General features: G+C 43.6%; 1 protein-coding gene across 4 annotated transcripts in view; it reads right to left on the bottom strand.

Moving 5' to 3' along the window:
• gpr19 (G protein-coupled receptor 19) overlaps positions 1-25,636 on the bottom strand; it is a 57,423-nt gene that overhangs the window by 13,825 nt on the left and 17,962 nt on the right. For 2 of the 4 annotated variants that reach the window (XM_078568129.1, XM_078568131.1), the window contains one exon: positions 14,547-14,688. The exons of the other annotated variants lie outside the window; for them this stretch is intronic. The gene's annotated coding sequence lies outside the window, so the exon portion shown is untranslated. The remainder of the gene's footprint in view (positions 1-14,546; positions 14,689-25,636) is intronic. 4 annotated transcript variants of the gene reach the window in all.

Raw genomic sequence — 25,636 nt, 5'->3', positions numbered from 1 at the left:
CTGAGTTGAGGGCCTGTTAAATATGTCAGGAGGGTTGGGGTGGGGTGAAAGCTTGTAAAGTATTAGTGGTAGGGAATTGGAAGGAGAAAAGAACTTGCAGTGATCGCTGACTTGGTTTGAAGATTTGCCTGGACTGGCTGGTGGCTATGAAGATTTGAATGTGGTTTTGACCAGGGGATCAAGTGTAGAAGGGAAATGCTCAAATGCAAGGGTGGAAAATAGAAGAATAAAAAGAAAAGAAGATAAGAAAGTCTTGTATTTATGTAGCATCCTCACAGCCTCGGGACATCCTGAAGTACTTTATAGCCAATCAAGAATTTTTGAAGTGTAGCCACTGTTGAAATGTAGGAAATACAGAGATTAATTTGCACCTGACAAGCTCCCACAAACAACAATGTCATGACCAGGAATGTTTTTTTAGTGATGTTCATTGAGGGATAAACATTGGCCAGGACGCTGGAGATGATTCCCTTGCTGTTCTTTGAAATAGTGCCATGGGATCCACTATGTCCATCTGAGACAGCTTGTTTAATGTCTCACCTGAGAGATGACCATCCAAGCAGCATTTCCTCTGTACTGCATTGAAGTGTCAGCCTCGATTTTTGTGCTCAAGTTCTGGAGTGGGACTTGAACTCATAACCTAATGGTCGGGATAGGATGATAATGGGGGGCTAAGATAAAAACAAGGGGGAGAAATAAAATGATAATTGAGGTAATGGAACAATAAAGGGGGAACAGAATGATAACGGGGGAACAGGATTGCAAAGAAAGATATAGAATGTTAATGGGGGGAATAGGATAAAAATGGAAAGAATATGACAATAATCAGAGTGTAGGCTGATAATGGAGGCATAGGCTGATAATGGGGCTGTAGGATGATAACACAGAGATATGATGATAAAGACATAACTGCCGGACTGGATATGGCAGGTGGTGAGAGAACCGGCAGGAGAGGAAAAACCTACTTGAACTTGATTTACCCATTACAGAGATATCTGTCCATGACATAATGCTAACAGTGTACATCACACAGTCCTTTTAGAGCTGAAGACCATTCTTCACACTGAGGGCAACTTCCATTGTGTTGTGTGCTAAATGGGATAGATAGCAGCTCAAGACTGGGCATTCATGAGGAACTATGGACCATCAGCAGTGGCAGAACTGGTTTCAATCACAATCTGTAACCTCATGGCCCAGCATATCCTTCATTCTGCCATTATGATCAAGCCAGGGACCAACCCTAGTTCAATAAGGAATGTAAAAGAAGAGCATGCCCAGAATGGCACCAGACATACCTAAATACAAGGTGCCATCCTACTGAAGCTACATCACAAGATAATGCATGCTAAATAGTGGAAACAACATGCTTTAGACAAAGCTAATTGATTTCAGAGCCAACAAGCAGACTCAAGCTTTGCAGTCCTGCCATACTGAATCATGAATGGTAGTGGGGAATTGAGGCCTGGGTTTTTCAGACGGCGGGCAAGCTCAGCAGGAGCGGGCGGGGGCGGCCGCGGAGTAAATCGCTGCCCACGATCGGTTCTGCGCCGCCATTTTACACCGACGGGCCAATTAAGGCCCACCCAGTGTAATACGTGAGCCAAAGCGCTCAGCACTACCGGTGTGGGTGGGGGGAGGAGGGAGAGTCGGGGCCAGTGCTCTTTTATGCATGTGCTGCCTCAAGGAGATTGAATCGATATTGAAATAATTAAATAAATGGTTCAAAAATTTATTTAAACATGTCCCCTCATGTGACTGTGACATGTTTTAATATTTAGGATAAAATTTTTATTTATTTAATAAAAGCTTTAGGAAACCTCATCCCGCTTGTGGATGAGGTTTCCTAAAAAACGCGAAGGCTGCTTGGCCTTTTCACCTGCCCACCAACTTTAAGGTTGGATGGGCAGCTTTAACAATTACATCAATTACTCCCATAATGGCATTAATAGGTTGTTTACATATTGGCGGGTGCGCAGTCGACTTTGGCGTGCGCCCGCCGAACGAAATATCGCGGGACTGTGCAACGATGTTGGGATGCACGCCCGACGTCATCACGTGTCATTTTACGTGTCGGCATGTCTGGCCCACTCCCGCATGCCGAGTGAAAAATCCTGCTGTAAGTAATGAACAGGAGGAGGAAGCACCACAAACATCCCCATCCTCAATAATGACAAGACCCAGCATGTGAGTGCAAAAGACAAGGCTGAGCATTTTCAACCATCTTCAGCTGGAAGCTCTGAGTAGGTTATCTATTTCAGCCTCATAGAAACAGAGAAAATTTACAGCACAGAAGGAGGCCATTTGGCCTATCATGTCTGTACTAGCAAAAAGACCTTTCTAGCTGACTCCCACTTTCCAGCTCTTGGTCTGTAGTCCTGTAGATTATGGCACTTCAAGTGCATTTCCAAGTAGTTCTTAAGTGCAATGAGGGTTTTTGCCTCTGGCTTCAGGCAGTGAGTTCCAGACCCCCACCACCCTCTGGGTAAAAGGATTTCTCTTTAGCTCCTCTAATTATTTTAAATCTATTGACCTTTTTGTTAAGGAAAATAGGTCCCTCCTATTCACTCTATCTAGGCCCACTACTGAGGACCTCACCAACTCCAAAGCCAGTCTTCTGCCAATTTGATTCACTCCATGTGAAATCAAGAAAAGACTGAAGGCACTGGATAGAGCAAAGGCTATAGGCTCAACATCATCCTGGCTGTTGTGTTGAACACGTGCCCCAGAACTAGCCATGTCTCTAGCCAAGCTGTTCCAGTATAGCTACAACAGAGGCATCCATCAGGCAGTGGCAAATTTCCTAAGTATATCCTGTCCACAGAAAGCAGGACAAATCCAATCCATTAAATTACCGCCCCATCAGCTTACTCTCAATCATCAACAAAGTGATTAAAGTGGTCAGATGTCATCTGGTCAAATATAATGTGATTAAGTCCTGGAGTGGCACTATCAAGTGGCACTAACTCACCAAAAGCCTGCTCAAGGATGCTAGGTTTGGGTCCCATCAGGACTACTCAGCTCCAGACCTCACTACAGCCTTGGCCCAAACATGAACAAAACAGCTGAATTCCTGAGGTGAGGCGAGAGTGACTGCACTTGATAAGGTATCATTGGACCTTGGCAACAAGGAGCCCCAGCAAAATTGAAGTCATTGAGAATCAGGAGAAAACACTCTCCATTGGTTGGAGTCATACCTAGTACAAAGGAAGATGGTTGTGGTTGCTGGAGGTCGATAATATCAGTCAAGGGCATCCCTGCAAGAGTTCCTCAATCTGCCTAGTATCCTAGGCCCAACCATCTTCAACTGCTTCACCAATGACCTACCCTCCAACATAAGGTAAGAAGTGGGTTGTCCACTCATGATTGAAGTGGTCATTATCATTCGCAACTCCTCAGATACTGTAGTAGCCCATGCCTGCAGGCAGCAAGGATCGGACAGCATTCAGTTTTGCGCTGATAATTGGCAAATAACATTCGCACCACTCAAGTGCAAGGCAATGACCATCTCCAACAAGAGATAAACTAACCACCTTCCTTTGACATTCAACAGGATTACTATTGCCAAATCCACCACAATCAACATCCTAGGAGTTAGCATTGACCAGAAATGTAACTGGAGATGCCACATAATTACTTTGGCTACTAGAGCAGGTCAGAGGCTGGTAATAAATGGCAAGTGATTCACCTTCCAACCCCTTAAATCCTTTCCACCAGCTACACAGCACAAGTCTGGGGAATGTTTCCCCTGGCTCGGGAGTCTAGAACTTGGGATCACAGTCTCAGAACAAGGGATTGTTTGTTTAGAATTGAGATGAGGAGAAATTCCTTCAAAGAGTTGTGGATACTTGGAACTTTGTATCCCAGAGAACTGTGAATTCCCAGTCATTGAGTATATTCAAGTCAAAAATTGATAGATTTTTGGATACTTGGGAACTAAAGGATATCAAAATAGTGTGGGAAGCTGGATTTGGCATAGGAGGTCTGCCAGAATCTTATTGCATGGGAGAGCAAGCTTGGAGAGTCAAATGGCCTACCCTTGCTCCTATTTTTTATGTACTTACGTCAGGAGTGTAATGGGTTACACTCACTAGCCTGGATGAGTGCAGTATCCACAATACCCAGGAACCTTGACACCACCAAGTAGATCACTTGTTTGGCACCCTGTCCACCACCTTAAAAATTCACTCTCTTCACCACTTGTGCACTGTGACTGCTGTGTCTACTATCGCCAAGGCTTCTTTGATAGCAACTCTCTAACCCATGACTTCTACCACTGAAAAAGACAAGGGGAGCAGGTGCATGGGGACACCAAAACCTTCAAGTTCCCCTTCAAGCCACACACCATCCTGACGTGGAAATATATTGCCATTCCTTCATCATTGTTGGGTCAAAATCCTGAAACTCCCTTCCGCGCAGCACTGTGAGCGCACCTACACCGCACAGATTGCAGTGATTCAAGAAGGCAGCTCACCACTACTTTTAAGGGCAATTAGAAATGGCAATAAATGCTGGCCTTGCTAGCGACACTCACATCCCATGAATTAATAATAATAAAAATGGGGCAGTGGGGATAGTATGTCAATAAATGGGGGAATAGGATGATCATTGGTGGGGGGGTGGGGGGTGCGGAATATGACAATAACAGGAGAATAGGATGATAATGGAGGTCTGTGACCATAACTGGGGTATTATGATGAGAATAGGGGTACTGTGACAAAACGGGGAAGAATAGAACTATATCGGGAGTGGATTATGACAATAATGGGAGAACATGATGACAACAGGGGAAATAAGATGATAACAAAGGGGTGGAATATGATGATAATGGGTGAGGAGGATGGGTCAATAACTGGGGTGTCATGAGTGAGACAATCTATCAGTGGGAGCTGGGATTGATTGGGAATAGAATCTGCAAATTGATTCTCAGGTCACTTTAGGAGATGCTTTGGGTTACAGAATTTTTCCGACAAAATCTGAGAAGTTGTTTTGGCTGAAACATTTACATTTATTTTTATTCAACGTTCAAAATTATTATTCATGAACCAATTACCTCATGTTCTTAAAGTATTGAGGCCTTAATAAAGGGAAAATTAATCCTGCTCTCTATCTCATTGTCTCACAGGCCTACAATGCTGTACTAATAATATGTCCTGGAATTAAGATTACTTGACATGCCTTTTAACATTGCAGATGTTATTTCTAAGCACCAGCTGCAGATGTAACTGGTGCTATGTGTAAATGCAGGCACTTTTAAAAGGAACAAAAGACATAGGGAAGGCTGAAAGAGGAGTTTTTCATTCATTTTGAAACATGCAATATTTCGACTCACACAATGAGGGGCCATTCTGTGTCCAGAATGAAATATCATCCTCAGTCAAGACACCCCAGAGACCAGGGTCATTGGACTTTGCGTATCTATTTCCTTCAGCTGCGACTTCAGGCTCTGCAACATTCTCAGGTGTAGTAGTCACATTCACATCTGTATCATTTATCTTAGTAGAAGAGGTGGATGCTTGTGGTTGCTATGGGCCCGGCTGATTCACTTGGGTATGAGGTTCCTCCTATTTTTTACAGTGAAATAACTTTCAGTAATTGTTTTATCTGCCCACCAAACTGCTGCTTCTTTTTTCTCTTCTGACATCCACTTTCAAAAGTTCTTTTCATTTTTAACAGACCTCTCTATAATAATGAGACAATTAAACCCAAGACAAATTCTTTAAACTCAATCCTTTATGTTTACAAGTAAAGTAGAAGTTAAAAAATACAACACACACATTTCAATAATATATATATTTACCTGGTGTCAAGGAATGATTGGAGATCTCTGTGCAAAATTTTCTGAAGTCAACTATATCATGGATCTCGACTGCACCATGTGTATTTTTCATACTTTATTAGTTTTTAGAATTTTTTTTAAAGGAAGGCATTTTAAAATAAAAAAACCTCTTGGGCAGGATTTTACCCATCGGCGAGCGGGGGACAGGGCCCGCTCACTGACACATAAAATGATGTGCGGTGTTGTCGGGGGGAACTCCTGACGTCACTGTGCCCCATTTAAATTTTCAGGTAGGCGGGGGTGCAGCAAAATCAGCTGCGCGCCCGCCAACCTGTCAATGGCCAATTGAGGCCATTGACAGAGTCAGTTAAGCAATTAAAGGACCTGCCCGTCCAACCTTAAGGTTGGTGGGCAGGCCAGGGAAGTTGAAAAAACATGAAACCTCATCCACGGGCGGGATAAGGTTTCATGTAGGTTTTTAAAAATTTTAATAAAGTTTTTGTGAAAATTATGGACATGTCCCAACTCATGTGACATTGTCACATGAGGGGACGTTAGGGAAATTTTACTTTTCTATTTTTAGGCTTTTTACATTTTGAGCTGACCTCCCTGAGGCTGCACTTAGCCTCATGGAGATGAGTGCGCTCTTTCGTGCGCATGCGCGAAAGAGCGCATTCTCAATTTTGGGATTCCCCCCGCCTGCACAGGGAGTGCGGACGTCATGCTGGGCGGGCCTTAATTGGCCCACCCATGTAAAATGGCAGCGCGCTCCCAATCGGGGGCGCTGATTGGAAGTGCGTCTGTGCACGCCCGCCCTTCAGCTTTGCCCCCAATGGGAGGGGAAAATTCAGCCCTTTATATTTATTATTGTCTTGAAAACACTACATAAGGCACTTTTATTTAGTGATTGAAATGTCAAAATGGATCATGTGACTTTCAGAGGTCAGGGGAAGGTCAGTGCTGTGGATATGAAGTAGTTATTTATGCACAGATTTATAAATTCAATATGATAAATAATTGTATAGCCATATAAGTATATTTTTGTCATATCAGAACCAAAATGTCCAGTTTAGAGAGTCCTTTCTTCCTTCATTTTTCACTTGATTATAAAAAAACTTGGATTTTAGTCTTTTTTCCATATTTAGAGGCCCCTCATAATGTGAGGTCCTAAGCTGTAGGTTACTTAGCTTATGCATAAATCTGGCACTGCCTATAGGTGCTGAGGCCAATTGTAGAATCCCACTCCTTCTGTGGGTGTGATCTACTAGCTCAACATGGGCCAGGGTCAAACTTGGGACCTTGCTGGTCTGTATGATACACACAATTTAAAGTAAAAGCTAAGGTAAAAATGTTGAAATCACAATGCAGGTTAAAGGGATACAACATCTGGTGCAGTGTACAGCTGGTACAGCTACATCCATAGACATGCATCTGCTTTGCAAAACAAGCTGTTCATGACTGTTCAGATATTGAGATGATGCTGCCTTTCAAATCATCTCAAATTAATTTGAATTATTTAGATAATTTTCTGGAGTTGATTGAAAACAGTTTTTTTAAAACTAGTAGATGATAGTCAATTAGCCACTAATTGATTTTAGTTCACAGAGATTTATTGGTCACTGTCAGTGTCATTGTGGTTTGCACTGGGGTTGCAAAACATGATGCACATTCAGGGAAGGAGAAAAATGTTGGGTCAGATCTTGCTGGAGCGTTAACAGGCAATTATTTCTCCAGCAAGATTTTGCCGATTATGATTATTGTGAGTAAGCGGTAAACATTCTACTGAAAAGAGAGAAAAAAAGATACATATACCGCATCTTTCATGATTTTACGGCTTCCCAAAGTGTTTTACAATCAGTGAAGTAGCTTTTAAGTGTGGTCCCTGTTGCAATGCAGGAAACGCAGCAGCCAATTTGCTCACAGGATGCTCCCACAAACAGCAATATGATAATGACCACACAATTAGTTTCTAAGTGATGTCGGTTGAGGAATTAATAATGTCAAAGACAGCACCTGCTTCAACAGAAAAGCCGAGAACCATGGGCCAGATTTTCAGTAAGGAGTCGGGAATTTGACATTTGGATGCATTCCAGGTCCCGACCCCACACCCAAGCTGTGTCATTCCCGTGACGAGATTTTAAAATTTAAATGGCCTATGTTATGTTCTACTGCGGGGTCTCTTTGCTCGCGAACCGGTTGCACGGTTATCTGTTGGCGGGTGGGTCGATAACAATATACTGCAGACACAGAGACCAATATGAAAAGATGCACATGCTGTTTATTTACACAGACAACAGAGCACTAACATGATATGTGCTTCCCCAACCAGACCCTACACTAGACTAACATTAACATTGTAGCCCGCGCTACACAGCAATTGGGTCATACAATCACGTGGTCAATCTGCTCATATTCTCTTAAAGGTGTATTGCACCTCAGATTACCAAAGCCTAATTAGCTGGGAAGCGAGCTTAGTCCTCAATTAGAGGTGCTGAGTGCCACCAGAAGGTGGAAGGTGCAGACGACGGTCATGTTGGGGGCTGCCACTGCCTTGCTGAAGAGAGCAGGTCAGGCAGCTCCCTCAAGGGCAGGTGGTGTCCACGACAATGCAAGAGGCCATGGAGGGTAGATAACAGAGTAGTGCTGGATCCAATGAAAGGTAATCCAGGAAAGGTAAGTTGTAAATAGGTGGGGAGACAGCTTCTGATGGCCCCGCACCAAATCCAGCAGCCATGCACTAAGCTGCACCAAAATGATTGGGTTCACTGAATTGAGCATCAAAATTCTAATTTGAACTAGACAGGCCCCTTAATGAGCTCCTTGAGGAACTTAATGGGCTTTTGATTGGCGGCGGCCACGTTTCCCGCTCCCTCCTCTCGCTGGGACTTTGAAAATACATAACTGTCCCGGAGGCACTGGGATTCCGAGACGACCTCTAGGAACATGATTTTCAAATCCTATCTGTACCAGGTCTCAATATTACAGCCCTGATGAAAGTCTGGTCCCATATATCTCTACTGTATACCAGGATATGTTTTTTAACTGATGTATCTGATTAAATCATGAGTGATGCACAGCAGAGAACAACTTCATATTTTTACCTTTCATTCAAGCCATTCACACAGGATTATTAAACGTAAATTAGCTCATCTTTGGTGTCATTGGTCATGGGTGGTCTGAGATCCAGAACATGGTTGTGAGATTTAGGCACAAAATTAACTATTCACAGAATCACAGAATTGTTAGAACATAGAGGGAGGCCATTTGGCCTGTCATGTCTGCACCAGCCCTCCGAATAAGCAATGCACCTGTTACCATTCCCTCACCTTTTTTTTCAGATAGTAATCCAATTCCCTCTTGAACACGTCGATTGAAGCTGCCTATTGTTTTAACTTCACTGCTCTGGCACTGCCTGTAGGTAAGTGAACCAAAAACCACATTCCATTTCTGAGGTTAATTGCAGGCTGTGTGCTGCTGAGAGTTTCACTGGATTAGAATTTAGTTTGGTCCCTTCCTCAGGGGAGGCAAGATTGCCTGCAAGATTGGCAGAAAAAAACAACAGGGAATGGCTGGCTTCTTTTTAGAATTGTTCATTATTTGTTATTATTTTATATAACAAGCGAAATGTTAACCATGGCATTTGAAATGTGACACTGTAAGCTTAATGATATATATAAAATGCTTTTTCTGTTGAAGTTGTTAACAATAGTGTATTGTTGAAGTTACAGTAGCATGTCCACTTTCTGGAATGTAGTTAGTTAATTCAGCAATACTACGGGAGTGTGAAATTAAGAGGCACACACCAGGGGCTGGATTTTACAGGGGAGCGTGCTGCTCAGCCCCCTCACTAAAAAGCCGGTCCGTTTCCACCCCAAAGTATAATGCGCTGTGGTCAGCAACAACAAGGTAAGAGTGGGACTTCCACCCTCATGGGAGGAAGTCACATCCTTGCTCTTGCAGTCAAGGCAGCGCCAGAGCTCAGCAGTGGGTGTTGCCAGGACTGCAAGCAAGCTCAGGATGAAGGTCTCAATGGATCCTGGACACAGGTAAGTTGGGGTATTGGGCAGGGAAGGGTTGGCCACTTTAGAGGGTGGGGTGGTGAGGCAGGTGTGGTTGTGGGTTTTGCAGTGTAGGCAGGAAGGAAGGGGTACTATCTTGGGGGGAGTGCCCCTGATGCACAAAAGGCACCACCCCCCCCCCCCCCACCCCCCCACCACCCACCACCCACTGCCCACCACCCCAAACATAGTATAGATCTGTGGTAATCTGATGTGTAATATACCTTTAAGAAGAATGGAAGATCACATGATCTTAGTACCCAATAGCAGAGTAGCGCTTGCTACCTCTGTAGTTAGTAGTCTGTAGTTAGTAGTTAGTAGCAGCAGTATAGGGATAGACTCTGAAGTGTTAGCACATGTTTAGTTCCTATTGAGTACCTTTGTAAATAAACACAGAGTTTCTACCTATGAAGTGTCTGCTACTCAACTCTATCATTAGTACCAAATTGGCCACCCCTTATGACAAGCGTGTGAACAGGATTCAACAAACTGGTGACATGGATCAAATAAGTTAAACAGGAGCAAGCAAGGGAAATAAAATCGGCACTGTACCTCGCACAGCAATTGTAAGTAGAAGCTCTGTTCAAATCGTCGAAGTAACTCTCTCACAGCATGCTGCAATTTGGAAGAATTGATCCTTTCGATCCAGCAATGAATGATTGGTCCCACTATATTGAGCATCTCTTGTTCTTTTTCCAAGCAATTGAGATTTTGGGGGAAGAGAAGAGATGGGTGATCCTCTTAAGTACATGTAGGGCTAAGACTTGCAGCTTGATTCAAAGTTTGACAGCACTCAGTGCCCCAGACTCGAGACATTTTGATGAGTTAGTGGACCTGGTGAAGGGCCATTACTAACCAAAGCCCTCAGCAATGATGCAAAGGTTCAAGTTTAATTCAAGAATTAGAGCACCAGGGAAGACAGTTGCAAGCTATGTGGCAAGCTTGAGGCAATTAACAGAACATTGTCAGTGAGTGAAGAGATTTCTCCCCAAAATCAGTCCTAAATGGCCAAACCCTATGGCTCCTTGTTCTAGAATCCTCAGCCAGGATAAACATTTTCCTAACATCTACCTTGTTATGCCCACTGTGCCGCCGTGGGGTGGCTAATATCAAAATATTGAATTACAAAATACAGTATTGCCTGATTATGTCTTTAAAAGGATCTACAGTATTCTTCACAATTGGAACAATTATCACAACAAAATGATTGTAAGATGGCTGACATAGTGAGTTGGAGGATATCTGGCAGATAACATTTCAAAGAAGCTCAGCATAGTAGCATCAGTCACAATCCTTGATCTTAATTATTTTAAAAATTAAGCTCTGTGGTCATAAGCTATTTAGGTATATGGGGTAGTGGTAATGTCACTGGACTGGTAATCCAGAGGCCCAGGCTAATGCTCTGGGTCATGAGTTCAAATCCCACTATGGCAGTTGGTGGAAAATCTGGGAATTAAAAGCTAGTCTAATGGTGACCATGAAACCATTGTTGATCATCATAAAAACCCTTCTGGTTCACTAATGTCCCTTTAGGGAAGGGAAATCTGCCATCCTTACCTGGTCTGGCCTACATGTTACTCGAGATCCACAGTAATGTGGTTGACTCTTAAATGCCCTGCAAGCCATTCAGTTGAAACTGCTACAAAGTCTAAAAGGATTAAAACCAACAGACCACCCCGCATCAACCTAGACACCAGAAATGACAACAGCACACCAAGCTCCGTCGACCCTGCAAATTCCTCCTTACTAACATATGGGGCCTTGTGCCAAAATTGGGAGAGCTGTCTCACAGGTTGGTCAAGCAACAGCCTGACATAGTCATACTCACAGAATGTCCTAGACACCACCATCACCATCCCTGGGTATGTCCTGTCCCACCAGCAGGACGGACCCACTAGACGTGGTGGTACAGTGGTATACAGTAGTGAGAGAGTTGCCCTGGGAGTCCTCAACGTTGACTCTGGACCCTATGAAGTCTCTTGGCATCAGGTCAAACATGGGCAAGGAAACCTCTTGCTGGTTACCACCTAATGTACTCCCTCTGCTGATGAATCAGCGCTCCTCCATGTTGAACACCACTTGGAGGAAGCACTGAGGGTGGCAAAGACGCAGAATGTACTCTGGGTGGGGGATTTCAAGTCCATCACGAAGAGAGGCTCCATAGCATCACTACAGCCTGAGCTGGCTGAGTCCTAATGGATATAACTGCTAGTCTGGGTCCATGGCAGGTGGTGCAGGAACCAATAAGGGGGAAAAACTTACTTGATCTCATCCTCACCAATCTACTTGTTGCAGAGGATCTGTCCATGACAGTATCGGTAGGAGTGACCACCGCACAGTCATTGTGGAGATGAAGAACCGTCTTCACATTGAGGATACCCTCCGTCATGTTGTGTGGCACTACCACCATGTTAAATGGGATAGATTTTGAACAGATCCAGCTACTCAAAGCTGGGCTGTCAGGAGGTGCTGTGGGATTTCAACAGCAGCAGAATTGTATACAGCCACAATCTGTAACCTCATGGCCCAGCATAACCCCCACTCTACCATCACCATCAAGCCAGGGGATCAACCCTGGTTCAATGGAGAGTGCAGGAGGGCATGCCAGGAGCAGCACCAGGCGTACCTAAAAATGAGATGTCAACCTGGGGAAGCTACAACACAGGATTACTTGTGCGCCAAACAGCAGAAACAGCAAATGATAAACAGAGCTTAGTGATCCGACAGCCAACGGATCAGATCAAAGCTCTGCAGTCCTGCCACATCCAGTCATGAATGGTGGTGGACAATTAAACAACTCACTGGAGGAGCAGGCTCCACAAATATCCCCATCCTCAATGATGGAGGAGCCCAGCATGTCAGTGGAAAAGAGAATGCTGAGACATTTGCAGCCATCTTCAGCCAGAAGTGCCGAATGGATGGTTCATCTCGACCTCCTCCTGAGGTGTTTAGCATCACAGATGTCAGTCTTCAGCCAAATTGATTCACTCCATGTAATACTAAGAAATGGCTGAAGGTTCTGGATACTTCAAAGGCTAGGGGTCCTGAAAACATTCTGGCAATAATGTTCCAGAGCAAGTTGTGCCCCTAGCCAAGCTCTTCCAGTACAGCTACAACACTGGCATCCACCCAGCAATGTGGAAAATTGGCCAGGCATGTCCTGTCCACAAAAGCAGGACAAATCCAACCCAGCCAATTACACCCCATCGATCTAGACTTGATCATTAGCAAAGTGATGGAAGGTGTCATCAACAATGCTGTCAAGTGGCACTTGCTTAGCATTAACCTGCTCACTGATGCTCAGTTTGGGTTCCGCCAGGGCTCATTACAGCCTTGGTCCAAACATGGACAAAAGAGCTGAACTCCAGAGGTGAGGTGAAAATGACTGCCCTTGCCATCAAGGCAGCATTTGATCAAATGTGGCATTAAGGAGCCCTAGCAAAACTGAAGTCAACGGGAATCAGGGGGAAAGCTCCCCACTGGTTGGAATCATAATCATACCTAGCACAAAGAAAGATAGTTATGGTTGCTGGAGGCCAGTCCGCTCAGGGACATCACTGCAGGAGTTCCTCAGGGTAGTGTTAGGCCCAAACATATTCAGCTGTTTCATCAATAACATTGTGTCCATTATAAGGTCAGAAGTGAAGATGTTTGTAGATGATTGCACAATGTTCAGCACCATTTGTGATTCCTCGGATACTGAAGCAGTCTGTATCCAGCAGAAAAACCTGGACAATATTCAGGTTTGGGCTGATAAGTGGCAAGTAACATTTGTGCCACACAAGTGCTAGGCAATGACCATCGCCCACAAGAGAGAATCCAACCATTGCCCTTTGACATTCAATGGCATTACCATCACTGAATCCCCCCACTATCAACATCCTGGGGGTTACCATTGACTAGAAACTGAACTGGACCAGCCATATAAATACTGTGTGTCAGTTTATACACGTATGCTGACAATATCCTGCTGTAGCTCACCCCAAGAGCAGGTCAGAGGCTGGGAATTCAGCAGAGAGTAACTCACCTCCTGACACCTCAAAGCCTGTCCACTATCTACAAGGCACAAGTCAGGAGTGTAATGGAATACTCTCCACTGGCCTGTATAAATGCTGCTCCAACAACACTCAAGAGGCTCAACACCATCCACACAAAGCAGCCTGCCTGATGGGCACCTCATCCACTACCTTAAACTCCCTCCACCACCGACGCACAATGGCGGCAGTGTGTACCACCTACAAGAAGCACTGCAGCAACTCACCAAGGCTCCTTCGTCAGCACTTTCCAAACCTGCAACCTCTACCATCTAGAAGGACAAGGGCAGCAGATGCATGGGAACACCACCACCTGCAAGTTCCTCTCCAAGCCACTCACCGTCCTGACGTTGAACTATATCACGATTCCTTCACTGTCGCTGGGTCAAAATCCTGGAACTTCCTTCTGACCAGCATTTTGGGTGTTCCTACATCGCATGGACTGCAATGGTTCAAGAAGGCAGCTCACCACCAGCTTCTCTAGGGCAATTAGGGATAGCAATAAATGCTGGTCTAGCCAGCGGTACCCATATCTCATTAATGAATTAAAAAAACCCTAAGGGAAAACTCTGACATAAGTAAAATTCCCTAAATAAATAACATAAAAAGAATATTTCAGAGATATGTTAGTAATTTATAATTTTGGAAAGAGTTTGTGCTCTGCTGTTTTGAACTAACCTTTTCAAAGAGTCTGCACAGAGTCTGCGATAGGAAGATTGTGGTAGATGCTATGGCAACAGCCAGGATGATTTTCTGAATCACCTGTATCACATTATAGACATCATGTACCATCTGGACATTGAGGGAATTAAATCCTTTCCTACAAAGGAAAATAATTAAGTGATGCTGTGTGATGGAGCACATCAATGCTAGGATGTTTGAGAGACTTATAATCAAAGCTCTCAATTTGTCAAGTTAAAAATGAGGAACATTTTATTTTCATTCAGGAAGCATTGCAAATATTCCAATTTTATTTATGCCCCATTAATATTTATGGAGGTCTGTTGAGATTAAAGCATTTCCACCATTCCAAATATAAATATATAGAAATTAAAAATTATGTTAACACATCACATTTAAAATGTAGCTAAAAACTTGCAAACATCCACAGTTTATTTTTATCACCATTTTCGTGAAGGCAATATAGGAACGACAAAATTCCAACTCAGACTTCAGTTCTAAAGTGTTCTTCCCTGAACAGGCCAGCAACAGTGGCACAGCAACATCATAACCAGGCAATATCCTCTCCAGATTGACAGATTGCATACCAGCCTCCTGGGTTTCTTTTTGACTGGGGCCTTGAAGTGGAAAATTCATGCCTTCCTGTTGTCTGGTTTTCATGCAAGTAATCCAATGGTCTTAGATGCCAAACTATTTGCAGCCATATCAGCAAAACGTGATCTCTCTAATGTCACAATGGCTTAGGAAAATAAAACTATTGCTTTCCAATTTTTAAAGCGAGAGTTGAAGTTCATCATTTTCAGTCTATCATGGAGATTTATCATTTGCGCTGTACTCATTTCCATTTCCACCACTCTCCCAAATTAAACATAACTTCATATTTTGTATTAATATTTGTGCCAAATTTCCCTCCAATATATTTGATTATTTCAATATATATTTGTTTATTTTGTTTAAAGCTGACTGGATTGTGCGTTTGCAACATTCTGTAGAAATATTGGATTATCAATAGAAAACATTTTCTCTAGGAGGTGCATAAATAGAAGGACTGCAGAAACTAAACCTGTGGTGGTTGAGAAAACTTTATCTTCCAACTCTCATAACTCAAAAGATGTGCTTCAGGGCTAACTTACATCTACTGTGAAGTTGGAAGAACTGGAACAGTTGGGACAGAATTGAAATTAACCTGTAAAATTAATATCAGAAACCTTTATTAAAAACAGAAAATGCTGGAAATACTCATCAAATCAGGAAGCATCTGTGCAGAGAGGAACAAATATAGGGCAGGATTTTTCAGTTGGCGTGTGAGGGCAGGCCCGACATGCCGACGCGTAAAATGACACGCGATGATGTCCGGCGTGCATCCCAACATCATCACACAGTCCCGCGATATTTCATTTGGCGGGTGCGCACAGGAGTTGGCTGCGCGCCTGCCCAAAAGGCAACAGCCTAAGACCATTAAGAAAGTAATTGAAGTTATTGTAAACACTGTCCGTCCAACCTAACGGTTGATGGGGAGGCGAAAAGGACAAGTGGCCTTCATGTTTTCTAGGAAACCTCATCCACGAACAGGGTGAGGTTTCCTAAAGCTTTTATTAAATAAATAAATAAAATTTCATAAATATAAAAACGTATCCCATCTCATGTGGCACAATCACATGAGGGGACATGTTCAAATAAAATTTTAAGCCTTTTATTTAATAATATCAAAAGCCCTTCAATCTCTCTGAGGTAGCTCCGTGCCTCAGGGAGATTGAAGTGCTCTTTCGCGCGCATGCAAAGGTAGTGCTGAGCGCTACCCCTCGTGTATTACAGTGGGTGGGCCTTAATTGGCCTGCCCGCATAAAATGGTGGCGCAGAGCTGATCGCGGTGGCGATTGGCTCTGTGACCGCCCCTGTTCGCTCCTGCTGAGCCCACCCACCGCCTGAAAAATTCAGGTCATAATGTTTCAGGTCGATGTTCAGAACTGGAAGAAGTTAGAGATGTATCATGTCATAAGCAAGTACAGTGGCAGGGGAAGGGGGAAGGGAAGGAAAGTAAAAAGGAAAGGTCCGTGATAGGGTGAATGGCAGGAGAGACTAAATAACAATGGGAAAGATGGTTCAAGACAAAAGGGAATGTTATTGGGACAAGTTAAAAAACAAAAGATGGGTTTTGGGGATGTGTAAATGGCAATGGTGGAATCATTACCAATGGCTTCTGTTCGAAAAAAATGGGAATGGTGGTTTTGATCTGAAATTGTTGAACTCAAAGTTGAGCCCAGAAAGCTGTAAAGTGCCGACTTGAAAAATGAGGTGCTACTCCTCAAGCTTCCATTGAGCTAAGAAGCCAAGGATAGAAAGGTCAAAGTGCGGGTGGGGCAGAGATTTAAAATGTCAGTTGACTGGTAAATTGAGATTCAGACTGAATGGAGGTGTCCTGCAAAGCAATCATCCAACCCAGTGGGTCTCCCCACCGTGGAGGAGACTGCCTTGAGAATGGTGAGTACAATGTACTAAATTGAAATAAGTACAAGTAAATCACGGTTGCACCTAGAAGGAGTGTTTGGTAAGCTTGACTGTGAGGAGTGAAGAGGTAAAAGGACAGATATTGCATTTCCATGCTTAACCACAAAGGTACTTGGGAAAGGAAGGGGAGGGGAGGTTGGGGGTGATTCAAAAGTGGATAGGGCATTTTGGAGGGAACAATTGCTTCAGAATGCTGAAAGGTGATTAGGTGATCACATCATGTTGGAGGCGGTGGATATAGTGAAGGATGATCCATTGAATGTGAAGGCTGGTGGGATGGAAGGTGGGAACAAGGGGAACCTTATGATGGTTTTGTGAAGGAGGGGAAGGGGTGAGAGCTGAAATGCAGAAAATGGAAAGGACATGGTCGAGGGCCCTATCAACAATATGGGGGGTTATCTTCAGTTGAGACAAAAGGAAGACATATTGTAATTACTGGTATGAAAGGTGGCATCTTCAGAACAGATGCAATAGAGAAGGAGAAACTGGGACACTGGAATAAAATCCTTGCAAGAAGTGGGGTGTGGGGAAGTGCAGTCAATATAGCTGTATAGCTAGTCAAGGTGGGCTTACAATAACTTATAGTAGATATTGGTCAACAGCCAATCCCCAGAAATGGAGGTAGAGAAGTCCAGGAAGGGAAGGGAAGAGGCTAAGCCAGGACCCATATGCATTTCCATAGCAACACCTTTTATTTGGAGGAACTGAGTGGAGTCAAGGAGAAGTCATTCAATGTAAGAATACATTCTGCCAGGTGAAGAAGGGTGGGGAATGGGAATTGGTTGGGCCTCTGTTCAAAGAAGAAGTAGAGGGTCCTCAGGTTGTCCTTAAGATGGGGATGACAACATAGAGGGATTGAGAATCCACAGTGAAAAGAGATGGTTAGGGCTAGGAAACTGAAAACTGTCAGTGGTGGAGGGCGTCCGAATGTAGTTGGAAAAATATTGTGTTTCAAGACAGGAAGAAATCAGTTCAATGGGGCAAGAACAGACTGAAACAATGTAGTCAAGATAGCTGTGTAGCTAGCCAAGGTGGGCTTATCGTAGTTCATAGCGCGTATTGGGCAGTTCTGTTTGTGGCTCTTAGGAAGGTGATTGAAGCAGGCTGTGTAGAGTTGGGGTCTTTGGGCTGGATTTTCACAGAGTCAGGGAGACTCTGTGGACCTTTAAAAATGGTGCCAGGGACCCAATTCCTGGATACTTGGCCCCACAGCCAAGTATGCATAATGAGGCTTGGCTGAGAGCCTAGTCATCCATTTGTCTGTTGAAACAGCTGTGCCCCAGGAAAAACATCACTTTATTGACAGTTCTTTCTCTTTGATCTATCCTGTCAACTACACAATGTTTATTTACAGAAGATAAAGTGGTTTCAGGTGAATGCAGTTTCTGATACTGATATCTTAAAAGGTCTGGATGATCAACACTTTTGTAGGGCTGTAGTAAAAGCAATTTTTATGAATGAATAACAGTTTTTAAAGAGTTTCCACACATACTACTATTACTATAGGGTTCAGTGGTTCCCTACAGGATGTATACTGGGTAGTTCCCTACAGAGCATATACTCTGGGTGAATGGGCATGAAAGTGCCCTAGATTGGCATGGAGGAGGGGTCATGGTGGAGTGGATCGGTGGCATAGGTTAGCATGGAGGGTATCAGTATTCATGGGGGAGGTGGGAGGATGGCATGAGGTGGTATGAGTTGGCATAAGTGGGGCATGGGGTGTATGTGAGGAGTAAGGGGTGAGGGCTAGATGGCTGTTTTTTTAATTGATTTTATTGTAACTAGGACAAAGTCCCAGAACACCGAGGTGGGCTTTTTAAACAGCCCACCTCAGCACTCGGCAGTCCTTGTGGCTGCCTCCTAACACTTTCTGAGGGAAGTGGACCTGACTCCAGTTAGCACCTGTATGCCCCTAGAATGAAAATCCAGCCTTTGTAGACACTTTCTCCTGCGGCGGGAAGGCCGAGCTGGGAAATTTCCCAATTCCTGCTCCCCACCTCAAAAATGAAAATCCAGCCCCATGGGGTCGGAGGTCATGGATGGATGATCTCCAGAGGAGATTAAGTCAGTGACAGTTTGGGAAATGGTGGCTTGATGTTGAATGGGGTGCAGGTAGGAGGAGGTGCCAAAGAATTGGTATTCAACTGTTGCGAGTTAAGAGATTGGTTTGCCAAACAACAACAGTTCCACCCCTGACAGCAGGTGTCACAAGCTCAGAAGTAAGCAGGTTCTCAGTTGCCTCTATTGTTTTTTTGCAAAAATATATTTTATTCATAAAATATCTGAAAGAACATTAGAAAACTTTTCGAAATGGCCATCACAAAAAGTGCAATAATGTTAAAGTTTTCCACATAAATCCTGTCGCACCCTGAGGTGCTTCAATACAATCAAGGAACATTACAGGCATTTTAAAATGGTCATAACAGACAGTCAGACACTACAATGGTATTTAAGTTGTCTACATAGATCATGTTGCACTCTGAGGTGCTTCAATACAATTGTGATACATGCAATATTCACTGCATACATTCAATGTGAGTCATATAGCGAGAGGGATCTATACAATTCCCAGTCTCTTGGTGCACTGTGGCTGAAAGATCTTAGACTGCGACCTTTCCCTATTGCGCCTTTGTGGCGGTTACCCCAAGCTTTAAGGCATCCCTCAGCACATAGTCCTGGACCGTGGAATGTGGCAGACAACTCTTTGCACTGAAAGACTAACAAGTTTTGGGCAGACTAAAGAGCGTCTTTCACCGAGTTGATGATCCTCCAGCTGCAGTTGACGTCCCTGGGAACAGCCCGTAGAGCACAGAGTCCTGTGTCATGGAACTGCTCAGGATGAACCTCGACAAAAACCACTGCATCTCTCTCCAGACCTTCTTTGCAAAGGCACATTCCACAAGGAGGTGAACAATGGTCTCTTCTCCACCGCAGCCACCTCGAGGTCAATGTGGGGAGGGGGTGAGACTCCTGGCGTGTTGGAAGGATCTGACGGGGAGGGCCTTTCTCACCACCAGCCAAACTACATCTTGGTGCATGTTGGAAAGTTCTGGCAATGAGGCATTCTGCCAAATGACTTTGACAGTCTGCTCGGGGAACCATCCAATAGGATCCACCATCTCCTTTTCCCGCAGGGCCTCTAGGACGTTACATGCCAACCACTGCCTGATCGACTTGTGGTAAAAGGTGTTTCTCTGCATAAATTTTTCCATGAGGGACAGGTGATACGGCACGGTCCAACTACTTGGAGTGTTCCACGGCAGCGTGGCCAGACCCATCCTTCGCAACACCAGGGAGAGGTAGAACCTCAGCACATAGTGGCACTTGGTGTTTGCGTACCGACGTTCTATGCATAGCTTGATGCAGCCACATGCAAAGGTGGCCATCAGGATGAGGGCGATGTTGGGCACATTTTTTTCCCTCTTCATCTAGAGATTTGTACATCATGTCCCTTCGAACACGGTCCATTTTCAACCTCCAGATAAAGTAGAATGGCTTGAGTGAGGAATGGGTCAGACCTGCGCACATACAGCAACACCAAGAGTGCCTCCCACCTGATGACCAGGTTCTTACTTGCAATAGAGAGGGAGCGTCGTTCCCACATGCCCAGTTTTTTTTCACGATGGCTCTCCACTTCTTCCAGTTTCTAATGCATGCCCTGCTCCCTCCGAACCATATCCCCAGCACCTTCAGGCCTACTGACCTGACAGTGAAGGGGACAAAGGATCAGGCAGCCCAGTTCCAAAAGAACATGGCCTCGCTCTTACCACAATCTACCTTGGCAACCAAAGCCAGTTCAAACTGGTCGCAGATGCTGATCAGTCTGCACACTGATAGATCCAAGCAGAAGATGGTGACGTCATCCATGTACAGGGAGGCTTTGGCTTGAGTGCCTCTATGCCAAAGCAGTAGTAGAATGGGAAATGCATGTGGACATCAAAGCCATTTTGACAACTGGAGAGCTGTTATTGCTACACATGAGGGGTAGACTAAGTCTCTCCTGATAATCCAAATTCCATTGCCTGTGGATGGTGTGCAGCATAAGAAGAACAAGGGGAGCCTCATCTTCAAAGAATTAATTTTAACAAAAATACATTTAACCATTTTTGTTAAAATGCCATTTGCTGAATGACAAGATTTGCATATAAAGGCAGATCAGTGCCACTATAATTTACAAAAGAGTTTCAAAAACATCCTTTGAACAAAAATGGAGTCACTATAATTTAAATTGTTAAGTTTAGTCAGGATACTGTACAAAAACGGATATTAAATAAAAATATTTTATGTGGGCAAAATAAATTTCCATATAAAATTAGAATGATTAATATTGTGCTAATTTAAAGAAAATGAGACAATTAAGGAGAAGTTTGATTCATTGGAGTAATATGAGAGCAATTTATTTATATCCTGTGGAGTTTTCATCCCAGCTATTTTTTTAAATACCAATTTAATGTGTTGAGTCTCAATTAATTGTCGAGTGTTGGGTAATTCATGGAGCAGTTTGACAAAGGCAACATAGCTATTCTCAGACACCCCATTTAACTGCAAAATGGACCTATTTTGCTTATCTTATATTATCATAAAAATAAGAAAAATATTCAAGTAATGATTTTACCTAAGTCTGAGCTGAGAATGAGCATAAACCCACCTAAACAATATGAAGTAGAAGCAACCTAGCTTTTAAAAAAAAAAATCCAATGTATTGACATCGTCCAAGAGCAGTTCCACAAATACCTACATTAGAAACTCTTAGTTTAAAATAAATCTTTCAAAAGATTGTGTTGAACATGATAGCTGTAAATATGTAAGACTTAAGCTTATTAAACAGCTCTGAAGCTTTGCTGGACTAGTTTGTTCAAATATCTGTTTAATGATTTGACATTGAAGTTGAATAGCATTTATTTGGAAAGCATAAACAGGGCAATGCAATAATTTTTGAGGGTTGAATCTAGATGCGTAACTTTGGGTGAACCAGTCAAAGCAATCAAATCCTTCTGCAATTTTCAGAGTGCTCTACATATGGCCCTACCATGCAACCTCTGCAAAAAATGATGTCCTACACATTTCTGACAATAAATATTAAAATTCAAATACTGTGAATGAAAACTATGTAAAATCATACAGGGTATCTTTATTAATAGCATTCAGTAAAAAAGGGATAGTGTTGATGCTGTTAATTTAATCTGTTTTTCCATTATCATGCTGCTCACTTTGTGCAAAATTGAGCCACAATGCTCCCTGTCCTGCACTATCTCATTTACCCAACACTCCCATCCTCGCTAACCTACACAGGCCGCCCGTCAAGCGATGAGCACAAGAAAGAATCATCATCTTGATCTCTAAAATCCTTCCATCCACTCTCTCTCTGCAACTTTTCCCAGTCTTCAGTCCTCCCCACCAGGGTAAATCCAGTGGTTTCATAGCTCTCCAACCTTTGGAATCCCTGTTCCTCAATGTGTCCAGGGGTCAACATTTCAGTCCAGTTTCCGTATGCCCCACCAACCTTCTGGTCCTCCTATAAGGGACAGTTAGTCAGTAGGATGCAGCGATAAGTGAAGAATCAGCTTGGTATTGGTAGATCTGATCATAAGCATTTGGAAGTTTTCTCTGTACAGACCGGCAGCTTGGTATCTTTGACCATCTCTGTCAGGAGTCTGGACATGGCGCATGCTTCCTTATCATCTCAGCTAAATTGTTCATCATTCATGCAAACTTCCTGTATTACAATAGTGTTCTACAATGACTTTCCTACATTACAACAGTGATGGCACTTCAAAAAAAAGTACTTCGTTGACCATAAACTACTTTGGGATTTCTTGAGATTGTGGAAGTGGCTATATTAAAACAGGTCTTTCATATCTCCAGAACATTTGGTCTGGACATCACCAACAGCAGTAACACTTGCTGAAAGAAGCAGAGTCAGTGCAAGAACGTTGGGCGCTCTAAGTGAACCTTCAGCCTTACGCCTCCCCATCAAATAACTTTCAAATGTGAATATTGTGCATTAGTGTGAATAAAATTCTGCATTTATAATTACATAGATTTATTTTACATGAAAAAGAATATTATGATATTGATTGTATATTCTTTTTGTTCTACATTTTTCACAGGATATATACGAGAAAAATTGAACATTATAATTTATAATATGACTCACATGCTGCAAGACTATGTGTTTCTGCAACAGTTACTAGATGATTTTGTGCGCAGTGCACACAATCAATAATCATTACAATACAGTGGGATAGATGAAATTACATCCTTTGATATTATTTACTAGTTCGCAGTTTTGGAATAGTCTTGTAGATGTACAAATTTATAAAACTGTCACATAAACAGAATGAAGAATATAATATGAAATTTTGGGAAACGTAAATACATGGATATCTATATGTAAGTCAGTATATGTAGGTGTATATCATTAGATCTAGACCAGATTTTGCCACTCTAAGCGACTGCCTAGTTTGCCTAGTGGTTGCACTGGCCCTGGGAAGAAGAACAGTCTTTCTTCAGTAAGAGGAGCACACTTTGATCAGTAGGAATGGAGAGTTTTTATACAGGACATCTGCTTGAAGGAAGTGAAGGCCCACCATTTCCTTCACTTTTATGACAGTGAAGTTGCCTCCTTGCAGCATGATACCCAAACTTGAAGAACAGTAATCAGACTCTTTGAGCCGCAACACAATGGTGGGAAGTGATCAAGGTGAACATCAAGAGTTCTTCATTCTCAAAGGTGTTCAGAGGCAAGAGAAGACAGAGGGAAATGTCCTTTTTTAAATTTGTTCATGGGATGTGGGCATCACTGGCTAGGCCAGCATTTAATACCCATCCCTAATTGCCCTTGAGAAGGTAGTGGTGAACCACCTTCTTGAACCTCTGCAAGTCCATGTGGTGTAGGTACATCCACAGCTCTGTTAGGAAGGGAGTTCCAGCATTTTGACCCAGCGACAGTGAAGGAAAGGCAATATATCTCCAAGTCAGGATGGTGTGTGACTTGGAGGGGAACTTGCAGGTGGTGGTGTTGCCATGCATCTGCTGCCCTCGTCCTTCTAGGGGGTAGAGATCGCAGATTTGGAAGGTGCTGTCTAAGGATCCTTAGTGAGTTGCCTCACTGCATCTTGTAGATGGTACACATTGGTGCCACTGTGCATCAGTGGTGGAGGGAGTGAACGTTGAAGGTGGTAAATGGGGTGCCAATCAAGTGAGCTGCTTTGTCCTAGATGGTGTCAAGCTTCTTGAGTGTTGTTGGAGCTGCACCCATCCAGGCAAGTGGAGAGTATTCCATCACACTCCTCACTTGTGCCGTGCAGATGGTGGTCAGACTTTGGGAATTCAGGAGGTGAGTTACTCACTGCAGGATTCCAGCCTTTGACCTGCTTTTGTAGCCACAGTATTTATATGGCTGTCCAGTTCAGTTTCTGATCAATGTTAACTCCCAGGATGTTGATAATCAGCGATGATAATGCCCTTGAATGTTAAGGAGAGGTGGTTAGATTCTCTCTTGTTGGAAATGGTCATTGCCTGGCACTTTTGTGGCATGAATGTTACTTGCCACTTATCAGCCCAAGCCTGGATATTGTCCAGGTCTTGCTGCATGTGGATACAGATTGCTTCAGTATCTGAGGAGTCACGAATGCTGCTGAACATTGTGCAATCATCGGTGAACATCCCCATCCCTGACTTTATGATGGAGGGAAGGTCATTGATGAAGAAGTTGAAGATGGTAGGGTTGAAGACACTACCCTGGGGAACTCCTGCAGCAATGTCCTGGGACTGAGATGATTGATATCCAACAACCACAACCATCTTCCTTTGTGGCTCCAGCCAGCCAAGAGTTTTCCCTCTGATTCAGTTTTGCTAGGGCTGCTTGATGCCACAATAAGTCAGATGTTGCATTGATGTCAAGGGCAGTCACTCTCACCTTGGGAGTTCAGTTCTTTTGTCCATGTTTGGACTAAGGCTGTAATGAGGTCAGAAGCTGAATGGGCCAGCAGAACCCATATTGAGCATCAGTGAGCATGTTATGGTTGAGTAAGTGTCACTTGATAGCACTGCCGATGACACCTTCCATCAATTTACTGATGATGAAGAGTACACTGATGGGGCGCTAACTGGCCTGGTTGGACTTGTCCTGCTTTTTGTGTACAGGACATACCTGGACAATTTTCCACATTGCCAGGTAGATATCAGTGTTGTAGCTGCACTGGAACAGCTTGATTAGGGGTGCGGCTAGTTCTGGAGCACAAGTCTTCAGCACTTTGCCAGAATGTTGTCAGAGCCCATAGGCTTTGCAATATCCAGTGCTTTCAGCCGTTTCTTGATATCACGTGAAGTGAATCAAAATTGGCTGAAGACTGGCATCTGTGATGCTGGGGACCTTAAGAGGAGGCCAAGACGGATCCACTCGGCAATTCTGGCTTTTCCCTCTTGTTGGCTTCCTCACCACCTGCCACAGGCCCAGTCTAGCAGCTATGTCCTTTAGGACTCGGCCAGCATGGTGCTATTGAGTCACTCTTGGTGATGGAGATTGAAGTCTCCCACATTCTGCGCCCTTGCCATGCTCACTGCTTCCTCCAAGC

The sequence above is a fragment of the Cetorhinus maximus genome, chromosome 22, assembly GCF_964194155.1.
Source record: "Cetorhinus maximus chromosome 22, sCetMax3.hap1.1, whole genome shotgun sequence".
Classification (NCBI taxonomy): Eukaryota; Metazoa; Chordata; class Chondrichthyes; order Lamniformes; family Cetorhinidae; genus Cetorhinus; species Cetorhinus maximus.
The sequence above is the reverse complement of the archived record's forward strand: the minus strand, read 5'-3'. Positions and strand labels throughout refer to the sequence as shown.